We start from the raw sequence: 23,811 nt of genomic DNA on the forward strand, positions 1-23,811 counted from the left end.
TAATTACTCTTTCAAAGCATTTGAAAGAATGCTTGGAAAAAAATAGAAATTTTGTATTTAGACACGGTTTGGGTCCTTTAAAAGCTTCCACATTTGAACTTGTGACTTAAAATCAAAACAGCTAAAAAAAAAAAAACCACCTTCTGCCCCTTCTCCATGTGAGCTGCAGTTGAGATCCAGTTCTCCTCCACAGCAATGGACACCATGTTTTTGAGACTTGGTCTTTTCTGCTGCCTTCACCCCACAGATAAGGATCTGAGTGTCCTGGTGCTTCCTCCTCACCCTCATTCCCTCTCTGTCGACATCGTGATCTCCGTGATGTCAGCTGGTGACATCAGCCTTGACACTCATGGTGTCAGGTGTAACTCTCCACTGCTGGGTCTGTCCTTTCCTTCCTGAGCTTTCCCAGAGCTGGTTCTGTCAACAATATCCACAGAATCATGGAATAATTTGGGTTGGAAGGGACTTCTGTAGATGCTCCAGTCCACCCACACCACCAGGGCAGGATCACCCAGAGCAGGTGACACAGGAACACATCCAGGTGGGTTTGGAACGCCTCCAGAGAGGGAGACTCCATGAAATCCCTGAACAGCCTTTTATCACAGTTAGAAGAACACCCTCTTATCTCCCACCACAGCTCCTCCTTCCCTGCTGGAATAACCCACACTCACACAACACCCAGGCTCATGACCTCCGTGTCACGTTCAACACCTTCATCTCCTTCACACCAAACACTCCCATCTGGACTGTTGCCAGATCTTACAGATTCCTGGCTGTAATTGCTCCCAAACCTCCTGCCATCCCTTCCTGTAAAACACCTGTTTCTGAGTGACCTTATCTCAGCCTTTATAAACTTTTATCAGTTTTCACGATATTATACAAGATCCATTCCGAATACTGCCTATAAAATTCTTCACTTCTGCAGTCACAGAATCCCAGAATCATTTAGGTTGGAAAAAACCTCTCCAAGATCATTGACTCCAACCTGTCACCAAACACCATCTTGTCAAGGAGACCACGGTACTGAGTGTCACATCCAGGGGAACACTTCCAGGGGTGGGGACTCCACCACCTCCCTGGGCAGCCCCTTCCAGTGCTTAACCTCTCACTTTTTTCCATGTTTTCACCTTTGACCGTACCATGCTCAGCTGATCTGAAGATCTTTCTTGCACCTGCCTCTCCTGAGGACTGTGAGGGTTGGCCAATCCAGCTCACACCTCTCAATCCATGGAACATGAAATGTTTTTTACATTATGGGACTAGGCAGCAAGTAAAAGTTTAGGGAGAGATACAGTCCTTGCTGCCATGCACCTCCTTTCCCTGGCCTCATACCCATCCCAAAACCACAGATCTTGTAAACCGTGTTGGAGCTAAAGCAGAGCTTATGTAACACTGCAGCGATCGCTCAGCCCCTCACTACCACCATTTCGCAGCTTACGTCTGATCCTGACCTGGATTCGGATGGGGACACTGTTCCATTTGTCCTGCGTCTCACTCAAAGGCAGATGTGATAAGGAATAGCAAGATTATTTATTAAGAGGCTTTGCATGCCTCTGAGGAAGCTTAAAGTGCTAGCATGTTGAACTGGGTAGTGAATCGCCAAGCGAATGGGAATAGGTCTGGAAAAGTACTGCAAAAAATACCTGGGATTATCTATGCCGAATTTTTTTCCATGGGTTGGCCAAGGGCCATGTTTTTCTGACTTCAGTGTTCACTTTGCCTGAACCTTAATGGCAAGGGCACCTGCCAAATGTGCTCATGGGCTCGCTGAGGTATTTGTGGAGGGCAAGTCAGAACTCCCTCTCTGCCAGGCCTCGTGGCCACATCTCAGTGACAAGAGATTGGCTTATGCAGTCAAGAATTGAGGATGACACCTGGTGAATAAGTCTGGTCAGCTAATGCAGAAAGAATGCTAAACGCAAGAGAAGCCTGGGAGCAGTTGGTATGGGACAACTTCAAACAAACTTTGATGCAGCTGGGAATGTTCCCAGAAGTAGGGCAAAAAGTTCCACCAAACTGTTGCAACTTATTGAAGCAGCTGTAGTGGCCTCATTATTCTTAGGTGCAGTTTTAGTACCAAAAGTTGCTGCAAATGTGTTTCTCCCTAGTAACACTCGATCAAATATTCTACATTTAGGTCACAGAATCATTTAGGTTGGAAAAGCCCTCAAACATCATCGAGTCCAACCATTCCCCAAGCATTGCCAAGGCCACTAACCCATGTCCCCAAGTGCCACAACCACAAGGTTTTAAACCCCTTCAGGGATGGGGATGCCACCACTGCCCTGGGCAGCTGTGCCAGGCTTGGACAACTGTGTGGGGGAAGAAATTGTTCCTATTCTCCAATCTAAACCTCCCCTGGCTTGAGGCTGTTCCCTCTCATCCTGTCCCTGTTCCCTCTGAGCAGAGCCCGACCTGCCCCTGGCTGCCCCCTCCTGTCAGGGAGTTGTGCAGAGCCACAAGGTCCCCCCTGAGCCTCCTTTGCTCCAGGCTGAGCCCCTTTCCCAGCTCCCTCAGCCGCTCCTGGTGCTCCAGCCCCTTCCCCAGGTGACAACTTTGCAGGTTATTTTTATTACCTGCCAGTCCCATTGCTCTCTGGGCTCTGCACTTCTGTCACTCCCAGTCCTACCCAGTGCAACCCAGAATGGAAACTGGAGGTTAACTGGCACCTGTACATGATTCCATCAGGCAGGAAAGAATTCTCACAGCTTTACTGACTGCACGTGGATAAAAAGTCAAAAAAACCATGTTTGTTTAAAGAGCAGAACTGGCACAAGGTGGCTCTGGGATGAGCACCATGTCTATTGAGCAAGCAGGTATAATTTCTACTGATTTATTACTCTGTTGGATTCCAGCAGTGCTCCAAGGCTGGATGGGGAATGCACACGCTGGGACATGGACACGGCCAGGCAGCACAGGCCCAGGCCTTCGGGCAGGAACAGACTTGCTGGGATCAGGTGTGAGCACAAAGAGAGTCACCTCTACTCTCTGGGTGCCGCAACGTGAGCCAGCCTCCCTTTTCTGGCTAACATCCAGGCCGTGCTGCATTGCCGTCACTGGATCATGGAATCATAGAATCATCAGGGCTGGAAGACCTTCAAGATCATCCAGTCCAACCATCAGCTCGGCACTGCCACTGTAGCCCCTAAACCACTAAAACCACATCAGTACCAGATCCACACCTCTTAAACACCTCCAGGCATGATGATTCCTTAAACACCTCCCTGGACAGCCCCTCCCAATGCCTGACCACACAAACAGTGAAAAAATTTTTTTCTGATATCTAATCTGAATCTCCCGTCTCAGCTTAAGGCCATTTCCTCTGGACCTCTCAGTGTAGTCATGGTAGGAGAAGCTGACCCCCACCTCACTGCAACCTCCTGTCAGGAAGTTGGAGGGAGTGATAAGGTCCCCCCTGAGCCTCCTCTTCAGATCATAGAATCAGAATAGTTTGGGTGGGAAGGGACCTCAAAGATCATCTTCTTCCACCCCCTGCCATGGGCAGGGACACCTTCCACTATCCCAGGTTGCTCCAAGCCTCGTCCAACCTGGCCTTGGACACTTCCAGGACTGGGTATCCACAATTTCTCAGAGCATCAGACAGAAGAGATAAAGGCTAAAAGGAAAACTGAGGTCCTGATGGATCAAGTAATCTGCCCAGTACTACTTGCTTGGTCATTGGGACAGCAGTAGGAACACGACCTTTGTCTCCTTGGCCTCGATATCATGATTTTCACTTCTGCATTAAAGCAAAGAGAGGGGGACAAAGCCAATTTCTGACACAATTCCACTGTTTCCAGGTGAGCTGCTTGGAAATAGCCATGGGAGCATTTGCTCTCCCTTCTCCATAACCCACCTCTCCCTCTAAGCCCTTAAGCACACACCAGATCCTTCTCACGATCCAGGGCACCAACGTCAGCGGAAACACCAAAAAAAGTCAGGCAACAAGCTCGACTTCCATGCCCTGCAGGAGGAGGAAGACTCAGGGTAGCACTGGACAACCACAAGCCTGCAGGATGCTGCCAATTTTGAGAGGTTTTGGAGAAAAGCAGCAGAGTGATTGAGGGGTTGGTGAGATGAAGGAGGGAGAAAAGAAAATGTTGAAAGAACTAAATATACATTGCTTGGCCAACTAATGCCTGGGGGAAAACTCAAGAGCTGGCAGGCAGGAGGGAGCCAAGATCCAAGGAAAAAGTAGGATCTCGATTGTTGAGAGCTCTCAGCCCTTGGAAGTGAACAATGAGGAATGACTGGGAGCCAGGAGATAAGTTATGCTGAGGGGAAGATGAGGAGTGGAGGCACTGCATAAAGAAATGAAATCAAGTCCTTTCTGGAACAACATTTATGGCAGTAGCCAGGCACCTGGGTCTTGATTTTCTCCTGTATTTTTCATTCTCTAAGTGGTCAGAATGTTAAGGCTGTAATTTTTCCTCTTCCCAGGCGTGCAGGGGAACAGCTTAATGTAGAGCAAGAGGGTAAAAATAGATGTGATAGGATAAAACTGAGAAAAGGGCAAGTGAGGTCATTTAGATTGGAATAACCTTCAAATGAAGGAGTGGAAGCCCCTTCCTACAGGTTATTTAAAACTAGACTGAGTGGGAAAAAAAGATTTTTTTTTTTGGTAGGGGGAAAAGAATCACACCATGAAGGGAAGAGATTAAAAGATGCATTGTTTATCTCTCCAAAATTATTTAAAATATATTTAAACCACCTAAGCCTTATAAATGTCATTTTATACTTAAATGTGAGTTTGTCCCTCTTCTACATTAATGGGCACGAATTACTTTTAACAATTGATAGCAATAAAACTCACCTCTTGGCCAATGGTTTGTGTTTCTTCAAAGCACAATAAGAAGACAGCCTTAATTACAGGGAAATAAATTAAAAGAGAGGAGAAAAAGACTTACTGAAGCTCCAAAACAGAGCCAAAGGAGATCCAGTGAAGCAGGGCGGGAAAAACCCACAAGCAAAAAAACCAGCAAGAGATGGAAACATTATCTTGTGCCCTCAGTTGCTGTAAGGAGCAATTTGGGGGAGTAGAAGACATGGAAGATAAAGAGAAATCAATCACCAGCACAACCAGTAACTCATAGTGATTGCAGCCAGGCCAAGAACCAACTGGAGTTTCAGATGTTACAAGCAAATACAAATCCTGATCCAAACAAAAGAGCCACAGAGGTGCAGAAATTCCCAGATCAGGGGTATGGGCACCAGAAAACATCCTTCCATAAAAGACAGGTAGAATCAGTTGGGTTCTCAGCAGAGGCAACCATGGATTGCTGCGTTCTTTACCTCAAAGTCTCAGTGGGATGCTGACCTGTGGCCTCCTGGTGAATTTATATCCGTTCTCACCTTCCTTTCTGTATTAATTCAGTTTATGTGGTCCTGCCATGAGTTTCTTAATGCAATGTGAAAAGGTCAGAAAGCAAAGGAGCTACAGGATGAAATTCAAGGCTATGTTCTATTCAAATGGTCACGTTTGATGATCTAAATGACCCTTATGTCATCAACTGTGTGAATCTCTCTTCAGCCCAAGAAATCAGTTCATTTTTTGATAGTAATTCACCAAAGAACTGTCAAGGGTTAATGACCTGGGACTCATGTTAGCCAGAAAACACAAGGCCCCCCCTTTTAGCTTGTGCTTAGAGGGACTGAGGGGCTGCCAACAAAATAAAAAAAAAAGAAAAAAAAAGGCCTTGTGGTTATTCAGATCTTACAGAGTAAATCAGAGTAAAAATTCTGGTTTAGATTCCAACTGGGCTTGTGGTGACAGTGACATCTCTCCCATCAGGGCCTGGAGCAAGCCTGGCTCCCTGCCTGGGCAGCACTACTTAAAATGGACAGGAGTCCCCTCTCCATGCACAGGAGCACAGATCTTCTTATGGGATTGATCCACTCAATCTCCTGCTGTCCCTAAATAGCAGCAGAGACTTTAAGAGGCTGCAGCAAGTTACATCAGAAAAACCAGAATCCAGCTCTGGTCAGAAAGGAGACCTGTTTTCTTGGGAAATGTCTCAAAAAGGATGGACACAGAGCCCACTGCAAAGCCTCCCAGGAAAACACAAACACAGCCCTTGGAGGCCTTCCAGGGATAACATCTGCATTGCTCAACAGAGCAAAGTACAGCCACCAGCTATGGCTTGTTCCCATCAGGAACCTTTCCCTGTAAGCAGAATTCCTGTTTATCACAGGCACCCATTTCTCCCACGTAATCAGCAATATCCCAATTTCCTAGTAGGAAACAAATCAAAAAGGATGACAGAGCTGCTGAAAAAAGGCAGTCAGCGTTAACATCAATCCTCCAGTACCTCCCTTGTTGCTCCTTTTCCCAGTGTTGATTTAAAAGCTTAGAAAGGGACAGAGGGAGGCAGGTTCCACTCACCACAGCGAAGGTAATCCAGGTACATAGCTTTGCTCAGGTCAATAATCCATCCCAGGTCAGGCCTTCCTCGAGCACTGACAGTGGAGATCAAAAGCCAAGCAGAGAATTCCTCTGGCTCCTGCTCCTCAGCCCTGGGAGCCAAGGGTGGGATGCTTCTGCTCAGCCCCTGCCTGCGCAGGGAGATGGGCCCCCACCTCCCCTCCTAAAGCTTTACATCTCTCCCCCTCAGGCAGCTCTCCCCACTACCAGGTGCTCCCATGCTCGCCACTTCTCCAGATAACAAAGCCAACAGGCTCCTCTTGCAAGAGGAGCTGCTTGGAATGGGATTAGGGTGAGCAGAAAGGAGCTTACAGCTGGGCACCATCTGCGGTGACGATGATTAACTAATGAGGTTTTAAAGATGTTTTTTTCCTCTTGTTCCTCTTGCAGGTTTGGTGATGGGGAGTTTTGCATCATGGTCTCTGCTGCTCACCCAGCCTGACTCAGTGCCTCCTCCTCTTCCTCTGTCCAGCCAGGAGCTGGGGCACAGGGAAAAGCTGGCTCCTGGTGGCAAAGGCTTTCTTGCCTTCTCTGATCACAGAAGCCCAAGTTTTAAGTCTCCAGCCTCTAATATCTAATAATTAAATCAGACTGAGTGCAAAATCCTCTCCCAACCTGAAAAATCCCTCATGGATGGAAAAAAACCAATTCAGTATCCAGGACAAAGTTTCGTATATTTCATCAGGGACTCTTAAAGTGTATTATAAGTTATAAGGAATGATAAAAATCACAACCCCAGAGAGGGGAGGGTAAGTGTTATTCTTCCTTCATTGGTTTCATCCTTTCAGTGGAGAAGAGGCATCTTCCTATTCTGGTATTTTTCCCCACAGTAAAGCCAAGTGCAGATCCCAAATGTCCTAATGCCGAGCTCAACATCCTCACCCCGGATGATGCCTCCTTGTCAAAACTCTTGTGTTTTCTTAGGCTCCGTTCCCACTTGGGCACTGAACAGGCTCCCCAGGGAATGGTCACAGCCCCGAGGCTGCCAGAGCTCCTGGAGAGTTTGGACAACACTCTCGGGCTCAGGGTGGGATTGTTGGACATCCTGTGCAGGGCCAGGAGCTGGATCAATGATCCTCGTGGGTCCCTTCCAACTCAGGATATTCCGTGACTCCATGATTACCCTCAAGGATGACTTCATCTCTCCAGGGAATAAGTGAAATCTGAGATTTTAGCTCAGATTTCCATACCTCTGGAATGGAGAGTTGGAATTACATGGGATGGGTGCCTACTCTCATTGTGCCCAGTCGTACACGAGGATAAGCACTTTCCAAAATCTTTCTGCATCCTAGAGTGAAAACTGACTGTAGCACAGAATAACTATCACAGAATCCCAGAACAGTTTGGGTTGGGAGGGACCTTAAAGCTCATCTCGTTCCACCCCCTGCCGTGGTCAGGGACACCTTCCACTATCCCAGGTTGCTCCAAGCCATGCAATAAGTGGTACTATTCCTTCCAGGAAGACACCTCTGGAATCCTTGCTTTAAAACGAGCTGAACCATTTTCCAGGCCCTGTTGACTGTGTCTCATCCAGGAGGAACAACATCATATGTAAAACATGCAGTAGAAGCATAAAGAGTTCAATGTTTGAGTTTATTCAGTGAATCCTATAATCCTAAATGAGGTGTGGCCAATAATAAGAAGCCCCAGAAATTCTTACCTACTTTCAGGTGCTTCTGTTTCTTCTACATGAAGGGAAACAGGGAAAGCTCAGCCAGCTCTGAATTAGCCCTGCAAGTGACTCTCACCCCACTGATGAAAGACCAGAGGCTGTTTGCAATTATTCAATGGTTGTAACCACAGAAAAATCTAAAATTCTGCATGATTGGTCCAAAATAACACCCCAAAAGACAAGACCACAACAACAGTGGTGTAAAAAGACTCTCCCTTGGTGTGTTGCACTCCCACCTCCTTCCTCACCCCATTCCCTCCGAGACTCAAAAAAAGGAACTGATTTCAGCCATGTGTGAGGATTCCACACGTTGCAGGCTGTAAACCCAGGCAGGTGTCATGTTAAATCTCCCGAGGGATTGGTGGCTGTTTATCATCAGAATAGGGGGAATCTCTCCAGCTTTACCCCATGCAATGGCTTTGTCACCTAAAGCTGCACATGATCAGCTTGACCTCAGGCTGCCGTGGTTGACTGGGGTTTTTCTAAAAGGAGATTACACAGCATTGCTTGGAGTGGGGTTTCCAGCACTTTTCTCCTCCCAGACCATCTTAATAATTAATTGTTTATTATAATTAATTGTGTTTTGGCAGCCTCCCTGGCCTGTTTTACCTGTAAATCTCCATGTAACTTCCAGGCATTAATGAAAATAGACTCACCCACCAAGGTGGCTGAGGAGTTTTTATTAAGTGTTAAGGGAGAATGCAGGGGGGAAAAGGCATTTTGGAAAATGTGTTAGGCTTGGAAAAACTCCTGCTGGGAGCTCTGCTCAAATTCAAGGCTGAACCCCAGTAAAGTCTACAGGGGAGAGAAAGCACCAGGGTGGATAACAACCCAGATTCCAGCCTTTTTAATACATTAAAGCTGTAGGTTCCTGCTCCTCACCACAGTGGCTGTTCTGACCCTATTTCCTCCCCAGATAAAGAGTTCTGTAAGGTCTTGAGCTCAAAAACCCAGAGAACATGACACAGCAGCAGGTCATGCAACAAACCCAGGGGTCCCCTTTTCTAATCCCCTACTCCACTAACAAACATCTCCTGCCCCTCGAGGAGGAATTTAGCAGAAGACAGGAAAAATTTGCTGAAACCAATCCCTTTGACTCCCAGAAATCCCTCCTTATGTTTGGATATTATTAGCACCTGTTTCTAATCCATTATGGAAAGGTTTTACACTTAACAGTGAAATTACCAAGGCTCTTGGGTCACTCAGAAAAACTGAGTGTGGTACAACTGGGTTTACTTTGGGCAAATCACTTACTCCCTGTTCCCAGAGGAATATGATCCAGCACCTCATTTCCAGAAGATGTTTAACCTCCTCCTGTGTTTTCCTCTCCTGAACAGGGCCTTGCTTTCTCTCTATGGAGTTATTTTCCATGTAGTGGAAGGATCTCAGTCCCAGCCTCTTTGAGCTGTTCATCAAGAGGTAACTGTGCTGCCCAGGAGAACAGAACGAGCCTAGATCTCCTTGTCTCAGTTATCAGTTTCTGCTCTCTACCAAAATAATTTCCAGAGTAAATGAAATTCTTATTGTGTGTATGGTGACACATCAGAATTGTACAATTTTAGGCAGACTGCACACTAAGACTGCTTTGCTCAGATGATCCCAATGGTGAGTGACCAGCTTCCAGGAGGCCTAAAAGCCTGGGTGTTAGCAAGACTGTCCTGATCTCGTTGAAGATTTGCCTGTTTATTGCAGGAGTTGGACTGGATGAACTTTAAAGGTCCCTTCCAACCCAAACCATCCCATGTTTCTGTTCTATAGGACTGCATGAGGGGAGTCAAGAAACTTCTGAAATGCAGCTGCAGACAGATTGCTCTTTGCCATTGAGACTGAAGTTATTTCTTTGCCAAATCTCTCCTCTTTCCTCACCAAACACACATCCTGTTTCAGCCTTGCAGGGTCGCTTGAGAAAGCTCTTCATTTGCTGCTGGATTTTACAAAAATAGAAACACCTGAAACACAAAGAAGCCTGAAAACTGTGTTTTGTCCTGAAATGCAGCTGTATAAATGCATTAAACTACGTGTGTCAGTGAAAGAAGGGTGATTGGGTACTGGAATAGGCTCCCCAGGGAATGGTCTGGGCTGCCAGAGCTCCAGGAGTGTTTGGACAAGGCTCTCAGGGATGCACAGGTGGGATTGTTGGGGTGTCCTGTGCAGGGCCAGGAGTTAGAGGCCAGAACCACTGGTCTCAAAACACCGATTGTGTGGAGGTTTGACATTACCTTGCTTTTGTCCATCACAGATGTAAGAGGCAGATGTGGGATGCTCGAGCATCTTCCAGACCTCACCTTCTGCCCGGGCTCCTCTTTAAAACCAACCCCAGGCTGGCCACAGTGGGAGCAGAACCCTCCATCAGCAACAGGTCTTCTGGGTGAGCCTAAAGGGGAGCTGGAGCTTTGCCAGGCTTGGCTGTGCTCATCTCAGCTGGAGCACAGCCCCTGCTGTCTCCTCAGAGCTCCGTCTCTCGGTGCTGGGACACGAGCAGCAGATGCACAGGGCGACATCCCTGCCCTGACCACGCTCTCAGTGTGGTGGGCTCTGAGATCAGGGTCTCACATTGCTGTTGGGAGCCAGCTGAGCTTTGCTGGGCTGAGGATAAATCTCTGGCCTTGCCACAGTTGCACCTGCAGCGGGTAATGCAGTTTCAGAAGTGCGTTTTTCCACCCTCCAAGGTGCAGCAGATGCAAGGAGTGCTGGGTGTGCTGCACAACATAAGCACAGGAGATGAGAGACCTTCTGTCCTAATCCCCTTGGACCCAAAATCGGTCTAAGAGAGAAGTAACTGCCTTATATGCTGAGGCATTAATGGATTAGCACTAAGAGCATTAGGGGCTTGATGCAATCTCCACAACCTGCCCACCATGTCACCGGCCTTTAAAGGGCTCCATCCTCACCTGGTCCTTGTGCCTTCCAGCAATCATTCCTCATCTTGTAGAGTCACGGAATGGTTTGGGTTGGAAGGGATCTTAAAGTTCACCTCGTTCTAAACCCCTGCCATGGGCCGGGACACCTTCCACTATTCCCAGGTTGCTCCTCTCCAGCCTGTCCTTGGACACTTCCAAAGATCCAGGGGCAACCACAGCTGCTCTACGCAGCCTGTTCCAGGGCCTCTCCACCCTCAGAGGGAACAATTCCTTCCCAGTAGCCCATCTAACCCTGCCCTCTGGCAGTTCGAAGCCATTCCCCCTTGTCCTGTCACTCTATGCTCTTGTAAAAATTCCCTCTCCATCTTTCCTGTAGGCTTCCTTCAGGTACTGGAAGGCCTCAGTTAGGTCATCCCTAATCTGCAGCTGCACTCAAATAAGCCACGTGCCAGCTTGGTATCTCCTCAGATGATACAATTGCCTTGCAGGAATCAGCTGCTTTGGGTGATTCCAATTTCCCAGCAGGAATCAGCTGTTTTGGGTGATTCCTGTAGCCACAACACAACAATTCCACCTTGAGGCCTTGCATCCAGTCCAAAGCGAATTTCTGCAAAGCAGAGCTTTTCATGGCTAGTTTTTTCCACGATTTCAGCTACATCAGCCTGCATTCATCTAACCAAGCTGTAGGTATTTACAGAGTAGATGGAGATCTTCCTTAGGGAAGATATTTGCTGGGAAAAACTCAGGCCATGCAGAGGAGGCGGAGGTGGGAGACATCATATGTGGAAATGTCTGTATTCTGAGGAATGATGCAACTTCTTAAATCTTAAACTGAAGATCTGGCCTGTCATGTCAGTGCATGGGGAAACCTCTCCCACTCATCCAGAAGCTGCTTGTTTGAAAACTTTACCTCCAAAATACAGTGATGGAAATGATGAGTAGGAAGTCTAAAACCCTGGTGCTCTCCTGGCTGTGCCACAGACTGGGAATGCTTTAGCAAATCCTCTAAAACTGGGACATGAACTCTTATTTCATCTCACCTGATCAGCAGCCATGGTTAACCAGAGGATGTAGGAGTAGAAGACACCTTTGGGGAATGCTGGAGCATGTCCTCTGTTATCTGGGATTGTCATACAAATGACCACATGATGCTGGGAAGGGAGACGTGGGTAATAATCTTAGAATTCAGATAAAACCACTACATATTGTTTGGTTTAGAGAGGGGATGACGACAACCAGGATTTGTCTGCTCCAGCATTTTCATACCTCAGTTTTTAGGATGCAATACTGATACAGGACAGGAAGGTGACATCTCTACCAATCAGTGCTTGGAGTAATTTTCTGGTCCTGAGGACAATTGTCAGGGCTGGCAACATCCACAGTACTAAACTTCCTCCACAGCGAGGTGAATGCTTCCTGTCTGGGATCAGGGATGGACTTTGGTACCAGTTTGGGCCAGACCTGGGACTGTGGTCAGACAGCTTTTACAGACCAGTTAACCCAATGCCTGTCCCCGACCGTTCTCAGCATCATCACTTTGCTGGATTCAGAGAGTACAAAGAGTTGGAGACTAAAGGAAAGCCAGGAACATGATGGAGAGGGTGGAGAACCTTGAGGAAAAGGAAATCTGACTCTGGTCAGGCTCTCAAGTGCCAGAGGGGATGTGAATCAGGGCAGAAATGCTTCCCCAGGGAAATGACACTGTGTGCAAACTGGAGGTTCTGTCCCTACCCACCACCCAACTCTGAGCTTCTTGGAAAAGCTTTCAGGAGATGACATTTAGAGATTAATCACAACTTTGGGACTTGACACCTCAGGGAAAGTGGCCTGGATTTCTCCTGGCTCTGCTGAAATGAGAAATGCCTTAAAACTCCCAAACATGACAATGTTACAGGATGTACTATGCGTCCTTTTGGGATTCAAAATCCACCCGCTCAGCTACTTCACTCTGCTCTTCCCAGGCACTCTCTCCTTTTTCTTTCCTCCCTTTCACTCTTCTTTCACCTTCAGGAATGAATTTAGTTCCTTTTTCCCCGGAAGTAGCCAATAGTGGGAGTCAATAATTTTCTAATGGCGTTCCAGATCTTTGCTCTGTCTTCCCAAAAGCCTCTAGCAGAGACTGAAGACCCCTCCCAAGCACAAAGGGTGCCACTGCAACCAGATTTGGGATCTTCAGTGCTGTCCTCTACAACAGCAGCGAGGAAGATGGAAAAGCTCCTCAAGGAAAAGGAGGACTGACCTTGTGTCATTCAGCACGAGCTGTTTGCCCATTGTGTCTCCTGAGGTGAGGGGAAGTGGGGAGAGCAGAGGGGAAAGATGTCTCTAGAGGGGTTTTACATAAAGAGTGTGGGGTGTTTAGCTCAAAATCCAGGCCATAGCAGGTGGATTCCCATGGGAGCTGGGTTGAAACTAGGTGGTCTTGAAGCTTCTTTCCAACCCAGAATCACAGAATTAACTAGGCTGATAAACACCTTTGAGATCATCGAGTTCCACCTGTGGCCAAACACCACAGGTCAACCAGATCAGAGCGCTGAGTGCCACGTCCAGTCGTTTCTTAAAAACCTCCAGGGATGGGGACTCCACCACCTCCCTGGGCAGCCCATTCCAATGCCCAGTCACCCTTTCCATGAAGAAATTCTTCCTAACGTCCAACCTAAACCTCCCCTGGTGCAGCTTAAGACAGTGTCCTCTTGTCCTAACCCCAAACCATTCTACGTTGTTTCAGAGAGGAAGTGTAAATACAGGCAGAAAAGTCCATGGCAGGCTGAGAGTGGCCCCAGGCTGGGGTAAGCCCAGGAGGGAAGGGTTTGTTGCAGCTGTGGTTGCTGGAGACACCAGGAGCAGTCATGCTCTGGGTGAAGTGTCTGGGAGCACAGCCAGGCAGAACGAGTCTGGTGGGGTTGCTGGTGTGCTCACACCGCTGTGACTGGTATGAAATCCTGCCCTCACCCTGCCTCCCAGTGAGCTGTGAAGAGCTTCCCTGTGTTGTAATAGGGATGACAACATCCATCTGTGCCTTGCCAAGCGGGATCTGAGTGTGGCAGGGAAAACATCCCTGAGGTGCTGAGCTGGAGGGGTCCTGCCCATGGCCCCTGCACACCTCTGAGTACCTGCGGTTTGTGCAAGGGGCTCTGCTCGACACATACATGCTTCCCAGACAGAGCTGTGTGAGGATTTGCTCCTGGGTAAAACTGGCTCTTTAGCTTCAGCAATGTGGCTTTGCAACCAGGTCTCGGGTTCTATCCAGACCCTTTCCTTGTCCCAGCCTTTTCAGAGTACCTTTACACCACGTCAGAAGTGAAAAGTTAAATAAAAACCCTGAGATTTCAGTCCCCTGTATGGCAGTAAAAAATATTGCTACTGATTTTACTTGTATCTTCTATTGCTTTGGGCTTATAAATGTTCTTGGGCATCAGGTCTGGATACAGATTCTCCATCACAGTAGCATTGATCTGATCAGATTAAATTTGAAGGAGCTACTGTGTCTTTACACGATTAAAATAAATCCAGAATTCAACCCCTCACTTGATGCTGATTATTACATTCATGTTGGGCAGCACAGTCTGGCCAGGGGAGAGAAATTGGCTCTGCTGGGTGGAGTTTGCAGAAGCCTGGCTATGCCATTGCTGCAAATCCCAGTGCAGATGGATTCTTCCCAGAGAACAAGGGTTGCCTTTGCGCTCTTCCTCTTCCAAACCGCCTGTCTCCATCTGCTGAGCCTCCACCCCTGGTGCTGTAGGAATTGTCACCACCTTGCCCAGCTCTGACTCTCCACTGAAGTGGTCCCAACTCTTTAATGAGAGGTGGGATGATTTTTAATGGAGCATACTGTCCTCACTCCCCGTAGTGGAGTCCCCCGAGGATCATCAGGAGTGCACTGGTAATTTTAAGGAATGAATTAGCCCTGAAGTGTGTCTGTGCCTGTGCATGGATAACCTGAATGCTGACTTGAGTCTCTGGGAACTTTGGCTACCTCCAAACCCAGTGTCAAATCCCTGGCAGGGTTTCAGCATGACCTTGCACCACTCTCAGGAGCAAATCCCAGGTGTGGATTAGGAATCAGCACAGGTCCACCCTGTTTTGAAGGCTGAGCTTGACAGGATGGACATGTCCAAACCATATCAGGTGGATGAAGTCCCAGAGAATGGAAAGGTACTGTTCGATTTATAGATATTGCAATAAAGGTCTTTTATGTTGCCTCTGTTGGTTGTGGCTTTGTTGAATAAGAATATCTTAGGCACAGGCAGGTAAGAGTATCCTGAGGGCTTCCCCCTGCAAGAGCCTCAGTTTCCTTGTGTTAATGGCTTCAGACTGAACCCACTCAGTCCTTCAGTGCTTTGAAGTATCTGCCTTGTTAGGGCCATTTAAAACCATCATCAGTTGAATTCTTTCTCTCCTGCACTCACTGCCAAGAAATAATTCCGAGTTAACACTTCCCTTGTTTGCCTATGAGATAACAGAGCAGCTTCACAGTATGGGGTGTGCCCCCTGTGCCCCAGCACAGCTCTCTGTGGTGATGGGGACATCACCCTTGACTGTGGAGCCTGGTGGGAGCTTCCTTAGAGCTTCCCTCACCTCCAGAGTTGGGCAGGACAACTGCAGCTGGAGGCTTGTCCAGGCTCCCCACAGAATCACGGAGCAGCGAGGATCAGAAGGAACCTCAGGAGGTCTCTGATCCAAAACCCAATTCAAAGTTAGATGTAAATTCAAAGTTCTATTGCTTGGGGTCATACTCAGCAATATTTTATCTCCAAGGATGGAGACCCTCTCAGCATCTCTGGGTCACGCCTCCCATTTTTTATTCTCTTCATGATGGATTGCCTCCACCTTCAATCCCTTAATGTCTAACTGGGATATCTGCTCTTGCTATTAAAGTCAATTGTCTCTTTTCCTTTCACTCTGAACATCCAAGAAAAATCTGTCTTTACATTCTCTATACCTTCCCACCGGATAGTTGAAGGCAGCAGTGAGATCCCTCTTTGACATCCCTGGTTATGGCTGAACAAACCCAGATCCCTCAACCTCTGCTTCCAAATCCTGCTCTTTATCTCCCTAAACACATCAGTATAAATATATACATAGATACATAGATATATATATATATACATATATGTACCCTGACCTTCTGTCTGACTCTCCCCAGTTTGTCAATCCCCTCCTTGTGGACAAGCCCAAAACTGGGAAGTCTCACACCAGGCACGGTATCCTGGATGTGTCCTACATGTACCAAAGTCTCCCACAGAAAGGAGAAAAGTCCTCTATGACGTTCTGATGTTGTTCTGTTACACCCTATTGCACTCCAGAAGGTGTAAAAAGGATTCTCCTCCTCTGGGACTCTTTCACATCCATCCTCTTGGCATTTTGGATTTTTTTCTCATTTGAATTGATGCAGGTAAGGCAGAAATCAGATCCAAGCTAAGAGAAAGGTGAGGATGATCCCTTTTCCCTTTGTGCCTCCATGGAGAATGAAAAGGTAGCAAGTGATGAGAGGAGCCAGCGAAGCTCCATCAATCAATTCAAAAGATCTCCACAAAACAGTTGGGTGAGAAAACATCTCCTGTACTGAGTGGAGAGAAAAGAGGGAATGGTGCTACAGCACCATAGAATTCTGCACAATATCCCGGTTTTCTTCCTACCTCCCCCACCTTTGGGAGGTGGTCCATGTCCATGGCATGGCTAAAGAGAGATAACAGAGGGTTGTGCTGATGCTGGATTAAACCTTTGCCCACTGGGGCTTTTAGGGCACCTCTGAAATAAAATTAAGATGCCACTAATTTATAACTCGACACAGAGTTGGTTCCTGCCCCTAAAAAGTGCTGGGACCCTCTAAGCCCTAAGGATCATGCTGGAGGTGCAGAGCAGAGCTGAAGGGAATGCAGCAGCCTCTCCTGGATCAGACCCTGCTCAGGGAAGCCATATGAGATATTTTGATGCTTACAAAGCTGTTTAATCATAAGATAACACAGGCAGCCTGTTCACACAAATTAGGGTGGGTCCTGTTTGCATAATGTTGATTCCAGAGACAAATTAATCTCACAGACAACTTGTTGCTGCTGCAGATTTTATCCATTCAGCACATTCGATAGGGGATCAGCTCTCAGGCTGAGGAAATTGTCACAGGGTAAATTTTGAGAGGGAGGAAAGAGGAAAAGGGAAAACCAGCTGGAATTCACTGTGGTAATTGCTCCTGGATTGCTGGGTTTAGGTGGAATTTATCCCAGGCTTTATAACTTGAAGGGGATCTTTGCTTCTTGCTGATGTTCCTAATCAGAGGATGCTTAACAATAATTAATCCCTTATTTATTTTGCAAATAATACAAATTCAGTCATGGATCAAACATCCCACACCCGACCCTCCTCCATGTGCTTTTTGCCTCACTGATCTCCCAATCCTTACAGAAAAGTGTCCATTCAGTACTTTCCCAGCACTTCACAGGATCAGGGCACCAATTTTCAAGCATTCCCTTTGAAATAAAAATCTATTCAGGACATCCACTGCTTCTTCACAAATTAATTAAATTTTAATTAAACATCACTAAGAAATTACACCTCCCGTTGCAGCCAGCTGGGTCAGGAAGGGCCATGGGGCATTCTGACAGAGCTGCAGCTTTTCTCAGCTTTCCAAGGGGAGGGATCTGTGCTGATTCATTCATAATCAGCGCACTGAATAATGCATGAGATGCTAACGACAGTCCAAAGTCCTGCAGAGGAGCCAGGATGTACTTCCATGACTCCTTTCTTTTTGAGACGAGGTGGGGAGATGGCAATTAAAAAAAAAATCATTTCAGTTTAATAAACCAGGATGGAAAGCACAGCCTTGAGGACTTTGTGAGTTCCTGATTAATTTCTGGATGTGCAATTTTTTTGGAGAATATTTCAGAAACTGCCTTCTGGGCTCTCACTCTGGTACTGCACTTCCTCTCCTGTAGGAAAAGTATTAATACCTGAAAATAAATCCTGAGGCAGCTCTTGCTCTCACATATTCCCCACAAGCACAGGGACCAGTGAAGGGGGCAATGGGGGACGTGGGGTCCTGGGAGTGAGAAAGGGTCTGGAGGGGTGAGGAGCGTTGAAAATTAGGAGTTGGAGGGCTCATTTTCTCAGATATTCCCTCTGCAAGCCTAGAAATTGTCCCTGGTTAGAAGGGTTTTTAACAGAAATCCTGAGGTTAATAGCTGTAACCACAGTGCATGGCTTTGATTGCAGGGGAATTCTAAGCCACCCTAAATTATTTCATATTTAGAGAGCACAAAGGCTCTTCCTGCTTTGCTCCACTGAGGGAAATCTCCAGTGGGAGGCTGGAGGAGCAAAGTCAGCTGGAGCACAAGAATCCCCAAGCTTCCAGAAGCCAACGTTTAGATGAAATTGAATGAAAAAGCAAATGACCGAGTGGTAGAAATAGAACATTTCTGGTTCATTCCCTGATCTGGATTGTCTTTCTGCAAAGAAAAGGCGGGATGATCAGTCTCTGGGATGAAGCTCATTAAACTGTGTCCAGCTCCGGGATCCTCAGCACAGGAAAGATGTGGACCTGTTGGAGTGAATGCAGAGGAGGCCACAGAGATGTTCCAAGGGCTGGAGCCCCTCTGCTCTGGAGCCAGGCTGGGAGAGCTGGGGGTGTTCACCTGGAGAAGAGAAGGATCCAGGGAGACCTCAGAGCCCCTTCCATTGCCTAAAGGGGCTCCAGGAGAGCTGGAGAGGAACTTGGGACAAGGGATGGAGGGACAGGACACAGGGAATGGCTTCCCAGTGCCAGAGGGCAGGGATGGATGGGATATTGGGAAGGCAGGAGGTTGAGATTGGATATTAGGAAAAGTGTGTTCCCTGAGAGGGTTGTCAAGGCCTGGCACAGGCTGCCAGGCTCTTCATGTATTGTTGGGATTCACTTAACTGCAGGAAACACCCTGGAGCTGGGCAAATCCAAACTCTTGCTTCCCTTGACACCTTCTGGAGAATGAAACTGAAGAACAGAGTAAGAATGAAGGTTGCCTTATTTTAACATAGCTGTAAAAATGCCCTGACCATGTCTGGAGGTTCTCAGCCCTCCTCTTGGACTAGAGGCAAATTAGCTGAGTTCTGGATTTTTTGGTTATTCTTCTTCCAGCAAACCGGGAAGTCCCAAGGCACCAGTGCTGGAGCACTGTTGTCCCCTCTGAAAGAGAGCAAAAGCATTGGAATGTTGTTTTTTTGTTTACAATCCAGCACCCACCCAGGGGATTCCTGGGCAGATTTTGGGAGTTTGCACTGCCTAGAGCGATTCCCAGTGGGCAACGTAGGTATACCATCCAAAAATCTTTAATATTGTGATTATTTAGGCAGGGAATAGTAATAGTAAAATCATAGAATCATAAAAGGGTTTGGGTTGAAAGAAACCATGAAGACCATGGGCAGGGACACCTTCCCCTAGAATATTTAGACAGCTAATAGAGCTAAAATTCTGAGTTCCTTAATTTAGAGGGGATGAAGAGCACCCTACATTTTATTCTGTGCTCACAGAATCCATAGAATCCTTAAGGCTGGAAAAGACCTCTATGATCGTGATCCTCAGACAGATGCTGAGGTTTATCCTGCCATTTTCACGACAAGGAAATCCATCAATGCTGTGCACAAATCAGAAGCAGGGGGTGGATCTCTGGCCTTCAGTTCCCCAGAAATAATACTGCTCCTTGTCTGCTGGGAGATGCGTTCAAAGCTGCAGGATTTGGGGACTTCAACCCTGCAAGTTTTTTCCTGTATAATTGCACAAAGCATGTGCAGTTTTTACTCATGAACTCCACTTTTACTCATGGACCTATAATTGCAAAAGGTTGGAGAGTGGTAGCCAGGCACTTTGCACAACAATAACCTGTTCCTCTTCATCCCACAGGATCCCTGAAAGATTTTTCATGCCTAGGCAGGATGAGGCGTACCCAGTCAATTGCTGGTCTCACCCCCTAACCCCATTCCTGGGACATGACTCATTTTTGGACATCCAGCCTGAAGCAAGTCCAGGAATGAGCCTCCAAGTGAAATCAGTGGGCTTCAGGCTCCTCCATCCTCCTGTAATTAAGCTGTCTCAGATATTCCCCACCAAAAAGGCATTGAGGGAATGCTGGGCTTAATCACCACATCAGTTTATCCACACTTCCCCAGTGGGCTGGGCTGGGCTTTTGCCAGGTTTTGCCATGGATCTTCCTTCCCAGACAAATGTTTCCATGCTAACAGCCTCATCTCCCAAGGCTCAGCCTATTCCTGCAGACCTCTCCCCCTAAAGACACTGAGCTCTCTCCAGCTTGTTCGTGTCACCTTGGAGGAAAGCAACAACAGCGTGTGTTCACTTTAGGATCTTGTAGGGAATAATGGATGTTCCCAGGTCCCTTAAGAGAGGAATTATCATCCCAGTACTGCTGACAGGTTAGACAGAGCTCACTGGGGTTAAGGGACCTGGCAAAGGGGGTGGAATGATTCAGTGGCAGAAGCAAAATCATGTAAATGCAGAGCTCTGGTTCCATTCCTAATTATTCTCTTCCATTAACATAATGCAGACTGCAGAGTTAGGAAACATATCCCTGTTTCCCTTCAGCCTCCAAACATATTTTTTAGGAATATTCCTGAATTCTATAAATGTCTTTATCCAATTTGACTGAAGGGACAGGCAAAATCAGCAAGAAACAACTGGACAATCCCAATTGTTCTCCCAGTTTAGGTTCTTATCATTCTCTCCTCAACAAAAACAAAATGTGCCTTTCTGAAAAAAACTTTCTCTTTTTTTAGAGGGAAAATTGTCTTCTCTACTTTGATTTTACCTTTGTTTAATTGAGAATAATAATCTATCAATTTTATTGAAAAATCTGTTATTTTTACTCACAGTTATTCACCTGAATATAGCTAATATTGAAAAAGAAAGGATTCAATTTACAGAATCACAAAATCACTGGGTTGAAAGGGATCTTCAAAGATCACCTACTCTGACCTAAATAGGTCTTCAAACTGGTAGAATCTGGTGATGAGGAAGAAGCTTAACCTGACCAAGAAACTGTTAAGTACAGCTACTGGAAAGGAGTAAGTACAGAACATGAAAAAAAACCTGAAAGAATTTTCTAGTTTCTATGGATGTTTTGGGGGAGTTTGGATATTGTTGTGAAAAACATTAAAAAAATATACATCTTGTCATATAAGAAATCAAACAATCTCACTCTGACTGGTCACTCATCACTTTTATTTTTCTTTTCAACAAGAAAGACTTGAAAAGTTGCATAAACTGCACTTTCATTTTACGTGTGCTTAAGGGAAACAAAGCTAAACTCCGAGTTTTCTTTAAGTTACTGGATTTTTTTTTTCCTTAGAAGGATGTTTTCTGCAAGGAAATCATCAATGGAAAATGTTTGACCAGCTGTACCCTTATCTGCAGATCTGGAAGCACAGGCAATACATGGAAATCCCCACCTCACTCGAAGTTTCAAGGGGGTGACTGGTTTTTGTGCTCGTGCCTCTTTCGATGTGAATAAGTGCTCCAGTATTCGCTTTGTTTGCTATCCATCCACTCCAGTCCAAGCAAAAACACAGGGAAATATCACCTTGTGCAGGAACCCGGTGCAGGGACCTGTGGAGTCCGTGCTGGGTTGGTTTTGTGCAGTCCTCCGAACAAGGCCTTGGTTTTGGCTCCTTCTGGAGTCTTCAGGGAATTTGAATCTGACTTGCAGCTTGCAGGAAATAACAGAGACAACCTGGATATGTCTCGATATGGACTGGACGTCGCTCATTTGCACTCCTGGCTTGGGTTTGAGTCCGCTGGAGTGAGCCCAAATGATCCCAGCCATGGGTCAGGAGCCAGCGCAGCCCAAGGACCGTTCCTGGTGGTTGTTCAGATGCAGCTGCCTTGCTCTGGAGAGAGTGAGCTTGACTGTAAGGACTGGACCAGGCCAAATGGTCATCAAGGCAGAGGATGGGAACAGGTTCATGTGAGAAGCTGTGGCTGCTCCATCCCTGGAAGCGTCCAAGGCCGGGTTGGATGGGGCTTGGAGCAACCTGGTGCAGTGGAAGGTGTCCCTGCCCATGGCAGGGTGTTGGAATGGGGTGATCCCTAAGGTCCCTTCCAACCCTAACCCCTCTGATTCTAAGACTTGTCATTGATGGATCTAGTTTTGTTTGCCATCCATTCCAAGTTTGGAATTCCTTTGTTCCTCTGGTTTTTTGCTGAGTTCTGATTGTGGAAACCGATCTGAGGACGACTTCTAATTCCTGACCTCTCTATCTCCTGTCCATTCCTACAAAGGGACTGTAGTGCAAAATCTCCCTGGTCTTCCAGGAGAACAGCAGAGAGAATTAAAATTGTTCAGCCTGGAGAAGAGGAGGCTCTGGAGAATCTTCTTCCAGGAGGGCAGCACTCAGCAGGAGTGGCAGGAGCAGAAAATCTGTTCAGTTTGGCTCTTCTTCCTACAGTCTGGACTGCATTTCCACCTCTGGCTTTATTTCATACCCCAGCCATGAAGTGTTGGTACCACTTTGGGAAAAAAAAGACACCCCAAAAGCCCAGACACACACATACACACACACACAGAGACCTGCTTGGGCTTGCATTGCAGGTTCTCTGCCCGGGAGCAAATCACTTGGGAAATTTAATTAAAGTTTAATGAGGCACTTTGATTGCTGGGCTGTATGCCTGCTGGAATTAATGTACAATGAAGGGGCGTCTCGTCACGCTGCTGGCAAGAGCTGGCAATAGCTGGCAAGTTCATGTAGAGCAGAGCATGTCATCCTAAATCACCTTTTGAACCCGGGAAGGCAGCAGGGAAGAGTAACCAGGAAGCTCTGATGGATCATTTAGTGCAGCAGGTCCTTTACATGGGAGTCCCATACCTTGGAGAAATTCCCTCAGAGTGGCTTTTGGGACTTTTCAGGAGGTTGGGGGATGGAAGGCAGGCAGGGTGGGGTGGGGGATATGAGTTGAGGGTTTCCTTCTCTTCTTTCCCTGGAGCAGGCAGGAGCCTGGCTTAGAGGGAGCTCTGTCATGGGAGATCCTGAGAGAGCTGGGACCTCCATGGATCCTCTATGGGACCATGGTGCAGAGGTACCCAACCTGTTCATTGCTAGTGGAGATGTGGGTTCTGTTCCAAGTGAAGGGCCTCCAGGCCACCAGGGAAAGGCCTTTTGGAATGCCATGCTGGTTTGGAGAGGGACAGTCAACCTCAGGAGTGTCCCACCTCCTTCTGCCTCAAAGCAAGGCCTCCATCTCGGAAACGATCTGTCACAGATCCCATATGGGATGTCCAGAGGTCCCTTAGAACCTCAGCATTTCTGTGAGAATCACATAATCATGGAATATCCTGATTTGGAAGGGACACAAAAGGATCATGAGTCCTGCACAGACACCCCAACAATCCCACCCCGTGCATCCCTGAGAGCGTTGTCCAAATGCTCCTGGAGCTTTGGCAGCCCTGGGGCTGTGCCCATTCCCTGGGGAGCTGCTCCAGTGCCCCAGCACCCTCTGGGGGAAGAACCTTATCCCAATATCCACCCTAAAAGGACACATGGGACATGCACTCTGCTGAGAGTTCCACCAGACTGTGCTGAGAGCTGTGGAATAGGAGACCAAGGGATGCCGCTTTCTCCAAGCCATATATCCCATGTCCTCTGTGTGTGCACACACACACACACACGTATAAAATCATAAAATCATGGAATCTGAGATTGGTTTGGGTTGGAAGAAACCTTAAAACTCATCTCATTGCACCCCCTGCCATGGGCAGGGACAGCTTCCACTAAATCAGGTTTTTTCCTTCTATTTAATCTAAATCTACCCTCTTTTAGTTTAAAACAATTACACTTTATCTTATCATGGCAGGCCTTGCTAAAAAGTTTGAACCCATTTTTCTTAT

General features: G+C 47.0%; 1 protein-coding gene across 1 annotated transcript in view; it reads right to left on the reverse strand.

The window, feature by feature from the left end:
- Window positions 1-6,654, reverse strand: part of RP1L1 (RP1 like 1) — a 44,940-nt gene extending 38,286 nt beyond the window's left edge. Inside the window, exon 1 of the mRNA XM_048298493.1 lies at window positions 6,383-6,654. The gene's annotated coding sequence lies outside the window, so the exon portion shown is untranslated. The remainder of the gene's footprint in view (window positions 1-6,382) is intronic.
- Window positions 6,655-23,811: the final 17,157 nt, after the last annotated feature.

This window comes from Corvus hawaiiensis, chromosome 3, assembly GCF_020740725.1.
Source record: "Corvus hawaiiensis isolate bCorHaw1 chromosome 3, bCorHaw1.pri.cur, whole genome shotgun sequence".
Lineage (NCBI taxonomy): Eukaryota > Metazoa > Chordata > Aves > Passeriformes > Corvidae > Corvus > Corvus hawaiiensis.